Source organism: Anopheles coustani, chromosome 2 (assembly GCF_943734705.1).
Source record: "Anopheles coustani chromosome 2, idAnoCousDA_361_x.2, whole genome shotgun sequence".
In the NCBI taxonomy this organism is placed as follows: Eukaryota; Metazoa; Arthropoda; class Insecta; order Diptera; family Culicidae; genus Anopheles; species Anopheles coustani.
This window is the reverse complement of record NC_071289.1, coordinates 17,175,688-17,184,978: the sequence shown is the minus strand read 5'-3', so window position 1 is coordinate 17,184,978 and position 9,291 is coordinate 17,175,688.

The window sequence follows — 9,291 nt, the reverse complement described above, 5'->3', positions numbered from 1 at the left end:
TCGGGAAAGAGGGGACCTGAAAAAGTAAACCCAAAAGAAACAAATGATGTGGGGGGGGGGGAGGGAAGGACACCAATTCAGTGGCCTTTAAAGGTGCCGTAATTTAACATTTAAACGATGCGAGGGCTCGTTCTACGCCAACTTTGGTAGAACGAAATCCGTTATTTATTTTAATACAAATGTTTGAAGTGACAAATGTTCACTAGATTAGAATATTCTAAAGATAATTCAAACGTGCACACAAATTAGTTTTTAAACTTTAGATGAGAGTGAAGAAAAATGATCACGGTATCATAATCTACCTTGCGATAAGTTGCGTGTCTCATGAAAATTGGTTTAGTTTGCAATATATTTTCTTATTCATCAGACGTCTTCCCAAGAAACACTATACGTTGTGTGGAAAATGGCTAACGATCGCTACATTGTCATCGTTTTAATAATACCCTCCTCTATGATCCTATCACATATTTTCCTCATAACATCATCAATTGTTCGCAGGTTTCTTCGAACGAACATATTACAAAAGGCTCTCCTTCGCTCGTAATCGAAGCGCAATATATTGCTACAACTAATAGGATCCGTCCTTACCGTGGAAAACCAACGCCATCGCTGTCGGCCATTGTTAGCGGAAAAACGGCCGTGCTATCTTTTCCGAATCTATTTATTAGCCCACCTCCCGCGGGTTTGGCTTTTTCGAACGAACTTTCCCTCGTCACGCCGCGCAAAGTAATGGCATAAAATTAGCGATAGTGTCGCTAGGAAAAAAAAAGAAAAGGAAAGCAAGGAAAACTAGCAAACAACATTATTAAGCGGCACGAGCTTCCGCTGCGAAGGGAAACGATCGTCAAAGCCGAAGTCACGCTGCGGGTTTTGCCCGCGACAACACACCGATGCGCTGATACACAAACTACATCATAATGCCATCAGTGGCAAGCAGAAACACTATCATCCAATAGATTATAGGATGCGGCTCAACCAACCCGCCCCCGCCCGTCCTATCCCCGAGCCCTAGGCCGTGTTTCGACCGAGGTTCCGTTTTTCCCCCCGTTGGCAATAACTTATTTTTTTCCCACGAGTGAAGGGGGTGGGAGGGGGGGGGGGGCGGACCGAGTGGGGATGTAAACTTTGTTCAACACCAGCATTAAACGAGCAGCATCGGTCCACCCACTACGGCACGCCACCGTCTCCCGGGGTGAGTTTTGATCTCTGACCTCCACCCGCGGTTCAACGGTGCTGCTGCTTCTGGTTTCGAGGAGGAGGGGGGGGGGGCATGTTCCGATGCAATGGCTCGACGTTATACGCCGCTCTGGCACGCACACCACGAAACCCAAACCTCCGTGCGCCCGTGCAAAGCCACCGTCTTTTATGCCAGTGCTTAACCATAGCCGACACGTTATGAGTTTTCCGTGCGGCATGCACGAAAGCACTCGTCCGCCAAACGTTTGCCTCTCGCATGTGTGTGTGTGTGTTTCGCACGTGATCGAGCGAGTACCGTGGAGCAGGGAAAAGTGGAACAAGGGGGTACAAAATGAAAAGGATTCCCCTGCGAACATTTCCCTCAACCGGGGTTGGTCGGGGAAAATAACACGCCGAGATCTTCCCACTGGACTTTGGCTTTATTTATCTGTGCGCGATAGTCTTTCCGAGCGCTCGAACGCCGTCAGGCGGATTATATGGCTTTGGATGGAACCACCACCGGGGGGGGAAACACCCCACCCCCGGGCACATGGCACTATCCCTAAAACATCCCCGTCGACATTCATCATGGATGGAAGTGGCGTTTCTTTTGCGAATATTTGTTCGCTTTCTTCCGTACCGTAAACCGGTGCTGAATTTACCACGAGCCGGATTGGAAGGCGACTGACGCTGTGAATTCCATCGGCCATTCACAAAAACGATAACATCGACCCACACATGGCTGTAAACAAATACGTACACCGTGACACGCTCGTCCCTCGTACGTTCACTGGAAGCGGAACTGGACGAAACGGCACGGAACTGTCATGCAATAAACAAGATGTTGCACGTTGCAGCGGTTCCGAACGCCCGGTTTCGTTTTGTAAATACACATTGCAAACACACAATGGACACAAAGTAGAACAGGGGGATGGAGGCTGAAAAAATAGAAAAATAAAGAAACGGGGTCAAGTGCAGAGAAGAAACATAAATGAACCATCGTCCAGAGCGGTTCTTGCGTTTTTTTCTTTTTTTGTAAATGAAAAGCGCTCTACACAACTTGCAAGTTAAAGTTCTGCCAGGGACACAAGCGAGGGAAGCGGGGTGTAGAATTTGAAACGCGTCCACCCCCTCCACTTCACGTACCGAAACCCGCAAACCGGTGCTATTTATTTATTTCCCCCGACTTGTTTTTATTTATGTGAACAGTTTAAGTTGAAGACTCCTCACGTATGCAGAGTGAAGGATATATCAAATGGAGGAATCGAAAGGACGATGGCAGGCGAACCGTTCGGGACCGGAGGGTGAAGGGTTCGTGTACCACTCCGCTGCTCACCCGACCCCCCACTACAGGAGGATGGAAATGGAAAGCCGCATGGGACGATACGTACCGCACCGACGACGTTGATGATGATGATCGGATGAAAGTTTTCTGGTTTTGCTTCGTTCCTTTTTTGCTCCAAAGCACGAATTGTTGTGGAAAGAAAAGTTCGCCCTCCGTTCTCCCATCGGAAGTGTGGCTCGGTGAGTCAACGATGGCAAGTTGTAGTGTGTTATTTGAGCGGAGTAGCTCTCGATGGAGAGAGTGGAAAACACCGAAACGGAAGGCGCCACCCGGTGGTGTTGCAGTTCGCGAGGAAAATCTGGACCACATTTTCTTTACCACACACGCAACACACGGGGTGATCGCGTTCTGGGAGAATGACAAAAACAATTGATGTGGTTAAAGCATTTTCAATCTTTGTTTAACTACTGGTGGCACGAAAAATATCGGATGAAGCAGATAGTAAGAGTAAAAATCTGGTTTCTTGACGTTAACATAATTTCGGGAGGGATTTAAGATAGGGGTTGGCATACATTTCCTAAAAAGGGCCAGATGATTAAAAAGATATCGAGGGCGCGGGCCGGATACCTTAAATGATGATTCAATATTTTTAAAGTAATTAAATAATTTATCAACTTTCTAAATAGTTCAGTCGCATTAAAAATTTGATGTTAGATAAAATACAAGAAATTAAATGTAATGTAGATTCGGACCTAACAATTTTAATCTCAGTAATCACACGTCTGATTATCTTGTGTCGTTATCTTCTTGCTTTATTTTCTACTCGGGTTGGCTCCTTGACCTTTCTTCACCGCGGCTGTTCACTGTCAACTCCGAACTGCTACTCACTACCCACTCGATCTCTCGGACGCTCTTTCCCAGTCCCGTAGTGTCTTAACACACTACTACTAAGCCACACTGCCATAGAAATTTCCTTACATATATATAAAAATATAATATACATAAACATTACACTTTCTTAAACTTTTTCATTCTTCTTTTCGCTAAATTTTGATATTTTAACAATTTCATTTTGAAAAGTTAATTTCGTTAGTTGTATTTGAAATTAATTCTCTACTCAAATTATTTTAAAATATCTTTGTTTTACTGGCTTATTGAAATGGATATGAAAACTGTATTCCTTAAATGTAGCAAAATAAACGACTTTTTGACTCCACATTTTGTACGAGACTCATAAGACTGCTTAAAATTTAAATATTCATTTTTGGGGAAAACAACAACAACAACAAGAATAGATGGCTTTTTGTATGAAGCTATAAACATTTCTGAAATGCCGGATAAAATGGTCTAAGAGATATTATAAAATATTAAACAATGTTTTACGATAAAAGATCTGATTTGTTTACATAAAATCGGAAAACAAACTTGTAAAGCGAATGATATATTTTATTTTAAATTTTGAACACTCCTTTAACAGGATGTTTCATTTCCAGTGAAGAATTGCTGCGCGGGACTATGATCTTTCATCGAAAATATATTGTAACAAACTACAAAAACTATCCCCATTCTTCACACCCACCATTGCGTTGAATTACTGTGAATAAGCAATATCCACTGAACTGCATGTTTATTTATGTTGACATCGCTGCGGTCCAACATTTCCCAGTTGATTGCATGGTTTTGCATGACACAAACTTTCGCTCCGGCAACAGAGAAATTGTAATCGCGACGGATCACTTCTTCGCCTGCATGCCACAAGTTAGCTCCGAAATGGGTCCTCCCATCGTACCGTGAGCATCCGAAACCAGGGTTTTTTTACGATGCCGACGCCGTAACTCGGTGTGTGTGTTTGTTTTTGGTGACTCCGATTCTTTTACGACCCGAGTCGAGCAGCGGAAGCGCGGTCGGTGGAACGCAACAGAAACAAAAGTTGTAAGAAGTAGCTTCCGCCGAGGGTTTCCAAACGACGTCGACGGAGACGACGACGGCAATCATCGTCAGGATCACTCGATCGGCCCTTCGACCCGGAGCCGGGCCCTGTTACGCTTCCCAAGCGTCACCCATCGTGCCACTTCCGTGCGAGCTCCGAACCCGGAATGTGTCCGTGACGGAAGGGCCCCGGAGGCCATAAAACCGGCTGACATCGGAGCGTCCGACCGGTGGGTTTGCTGTTAAAGTGTGCGAGGGTGGGGAGGTAGAAGGACGGTTTAGATCGTGGTCGTTTGCGAGGCAGTAATCATCAGCGACACGCTACAAGGTGGAGTTATGTTGTAGCGTCGGTCCAGAAGACAAACACTGCGTTTGATGGCACCAAAGGACGTTCCCCACTTCGTCAGCGGAGGGTCCGAGGGGGAGGAAGTGGTGAATGACAAAACAGCTCACTAGATGCTCAGTGGGGTTGTGCCAAACGGGTTGCGGAATGGCCCTCAGTTCGAATGTCAATTGGTGTGTCGTCATGGAAAGTACGCCCACCGTTTACACTCCGATGTTGCACCCGTTTACATTCCAGTGAAGCTCGAAGTCGTGGTTCCAGGGATGAAAAGCCCACCCTACCACCCCACCCCCACCCCCCGCTCGGTTCTGATGAAGCGCCGGATTGATTTTCCCAGCGGGTCAACTTAAGTCAACGCCAGCGAACCAGCCAGGTGAAGGCACCGTGGCGTTATTATTATTCCACCCATCCCCGAGTGCACACCCACACCGGGACAGAAAGGATTGCCATCATATAATTAAGCAGTCTCCTACCGAGCAGCGCCCGGGACACGCCACGCAGCGTTTCCTATGACGGTGGCGATGATGCTGCCGACGATTTCCGCTCCCGTGCAAGCCCTTCGATTGTGTTCGATTGTTCGATCAATTATTCAAACGCAAGCCTCCGTCGGCTCCTGGCAGGATGTTGTTTGATCGGTGCGCTTTGGAGATTGGCCCGCCGTGAATGTTGCTACAATTAACACTAATCACGCCGTATTGATTTACCGGGCACCGGGTTTTATTGCTTCGAGCACAATGAGAGCCTTCGGAGCTCGACGCCAGGTGACACTCGACGGCTTGAAGCTAGGAGTTTAAGCTACAGTTTGCTCGTTTCACAACAAGCTTGAAAGAGGAACGTTGTTTCGTAGGAAATTGTGGTTCGAGATCGTTAAGCAACTTCTTTAAAATGATGCATCCAATTGAAACAATGATAAAATAATCTATCACGATGAGATACGTTTTTCCATGTTGAAAAATAATTCAATACGAAAATTTCGTTTGGTTGTGTAAAATTTATCGTAGAAATTAATTTTACAATAAAGCAGACTAACCGTAAACGGCCATTTCTCATCGGAATCACGTTTGCCTTTCCAACGTAAATTACGTGCCCACGTGGTGCTTAAAATAACACTTTCGAATCCCCATCCTCATGTGCCCATGTCTGTGTGTGTATATGAATTACATAAAGAAAATAAACCACACTGATTCCAGCGAATGGGAGGAACAATGAAAAAACGCCAAACGATGACAAACGCCGCAAACTTCCAGCTCACTTATTAATTCTGCACCCGCATCACCACGACAAAAATGGGACCCGATGGCCTGGTGAAGGTAACGCCGGGAAATCGTCACGTTGCAATCGTCCGTTGTCCTTTGTTTCCGTTTGGGGTGGCAACGGGTTCTCGCGGGGCAAAAGTGGGCCGGATTTCCGGCGCGGCGGGATCGATTGCTGTGCAAATATTTACCCGGAAACCGATCGCAAACGACAAGACATACGATGATACGCTTGAAATGTGAAGTGTGGTCAGTTGATAAAGCCGGGCGAGGATTGCGCGGACGCGATTGAGAGTCGCGAGTTGACGTAATCCGTTGGTTAAACAAGCCGCCAGCCGGCAGTTTCCGGTACCGACAATGAAGTGCTGTGTAAGGGGTGTTGCCGGTGTCCTTCGCAGTTTCCCGTGTGCTTACGTAAGTTGGAACAACAACCGGAATTCCAGTTATTTTGTGTGTTTTTCACGCGAAACGTAGAGCATCAGCGTGCAAAGGAGTGATATCGTCCTGCGAACACTTTTCGCCAGGATGGCTTTCTCCTAAGCTCTTTAAGTCTAAAGTTCTCCCGAAGCGTTGGTGTGCGTTCTTGGCGGCTCTTTGTATTTTGCTGATGTGTGTTTTGTTGGGAAATATAAATATTTATCTCGTACGTTCCAGCTTGGAACCACCAAAGAAAAACGGGCTAATTAAGTCTGCAAAAAGTTGCACGCTTACGCCGGGCGGAGAGACAGTTGACGCAGAGGAAGTATGTAGCCATTTCTGGAAACAATTTAGAGCTTTTTTATTCCATTCTATAAAAAAAACTGTTTACGCATATATGTGAGTGTGTGTGTGTGTGTAATTGGCTTAAATTTGTCACACAAAATCTCAACAACACAGCACTTACATGCACGTGCGTCTCCACGGCCACAATTGCTTCTCCACATGTGACACAGTTTCTCCCTATCGGAAGGGAAGCATTCGAATGGGAGTACCGCTTTCCCGGAAACAATTCCTAGCCCACTTCAAAGAAAACTCCCCCCTTCGTAGGAAGAGTGACATCCGGATGCGGGTACCCAAATTACGGCGGAAACGAGCGGCACGCCGGAACTGGCTGAATCCGTCAACATTTCAACACCACGATGGTTTAACGTAGTGAAACAAGCCTCCCACGATGGAAATGGAAAACCCGCACTCGAACAAACCCGCGCGAGGAACGTTTACGCTAGCGATGGCAATCAGCGGAAGATATTGAATTATCATGGAAATGTTCGATGTGTTTGAGTGCGACCGATAAATGTGCCAACTCAGCACTGTGAAAAATTCTACCCTTCCCGCAGGGTCCTTCCCTCTGCGATATGCTTTCCCCAATTGGCTCTGTTGAACTTCGCTCTCAGGAGTTGGGTAGATAAGTTGATGGAACGAAGATCGATTTAACGTTGAATAAAAAATGGCCTCTCAAATGTAACAGATCCCTTATAGGTCCTACAATATGCTGCAAATTCTCTTCGTTTCAACATAAAAAAGAGAAAGAAATTTTAAAAGAAAATTAAACGCAGGCGATATTTCTAATGAATTTAAAATATTCCTCTTGTTTTGAATAAATACATCTGATTTGTGTATACTACTTGTTGTTAGAGTCTAATCAAATTAGAAACATACAAAGTATCCTGGCAATAAAGTCTTAGTGAAAGATATAACATCTAAAGAGTGTGCTAAATCAGTTGAGTTAGAAGCAGAGTTCCAGTTCGGCGTCGCATCAGAGAGGATGGTTAGCAGTGCACGAGGTTCCTGAAAGGGTTAGCTGAAAAGTAAGGTTATCTTAGGCACGGCCGCGTGGTGTCGCCGAGCTGGAGCTCAAGTCAGAGAAATCCTAGCCGACGCACATCTCGTGCTGTTTGAGTAATCAAGCGGATCACGAGTTTCGTGCGATCTGACAAACGGAAGGAAATATTCCTTTCGTTACGGCGGGTGAACAGCCGCGTTTTGACTGCGCACTAGCGTGGTTGGCTAGCAGTGCTCCTGGCCGCATGGTGGCAGTCAAAAGGCGACGCCTACAGAAAATCGAAAACCACAGAAAATCAGGACATATGGCCTTTAGTTGCCAGTCCTTAAACAAAAGAGGTCTATGTCTCCAGGTTAGCTTGCGAAGGCCCAGGAAGCTGGATTCAATAGCCGTACTGGAGTAAATCCTCGCCGAAGTGAAGAAGAAGAAGAAGAGTTAGAAGCACAATGTAGGACCAGTGTTTAAAAAAATATAAACTAACAAATTTGGTGTAAGGCGTTCCTGAATCAACATCGTTGGGCATCAAGAAAGTTCGGCTTCTCAGAAGACAACATTGCAAATTCTCTGCCTAACAGCCAATTCTCGTAAATGAATGATTTAAGTATCCGATTACTAACAGTGATTCACTTGAAATTTTTCCAAGAAAAACAGACTCAAAAATAAGTCTAAGAAATGTAGTAAACGGGCAATCAAATATAAATAGAAATCGTACTAATCAATTCTTGGTAGTTCAAACATTTTCTCATCATTTTAGATAGCCATAGACTAGCAATACTTTCGCCGAAAACCAAGCCAACTTTCCATAGTATGTTATTTAGCTAATGTGGAATCAGCCTCATAGCGTTTCAAGTACCATAAACGTTTCAAGCTCCACGAGCCGCCCTAGTTCTGGACGATGGAACAACTGTCGCCTGGCGTGACATGTGCGGCCGAACAGTGCGGCGGGCGCCCACGCAAAGCCGAGAGCCTACTCGTGCGGCAGGAGATTGTTGTTTTATCTAATTTTCTTCCGGCCCTCGGAAGACACACCGTCCGGCGGGCGAGACCGTTCCCGCCCCACCCAGACGCGCTCATCAGCCATCAGCCACCGGAGGGAAGCCGAATTTCCTTCCGTCCCGGGGTCGCCTTACAGGACCGAGAGTTTGCCGGGAAGGCCTCCGGGAAGTGGAATAAATTTCCCGTTGGGCACGTGGAGTCAAGCTCTCGCTGTTCCGCTACCCCGATCCCCCTCCCCGGTGGCAACACGTTCGTCGTTTACCCGAAGTTAAGTTTGGTGCGCGCCCGGTGGCATTAATTTCCGCTACGAGCACGCTGCGCTCGGCATACACTGGAGTTGGCGTTTATCCTCCTGGCGGAAGTACCACAAGCCGATGGGGCAGACCACACGAAGGAAGGAAGGAAGGAACGATGGTGGGTCTTGCCGCTAACGATCATCGCCGCAGCAAACGGCGCTGAAGCTCTTCCAGCGCGATGACTTTTGTTGACGACACATCTGCTCGAAAGATACTGCCGGGATTTTCGCTGACAAGCATGGGCTGGCCAG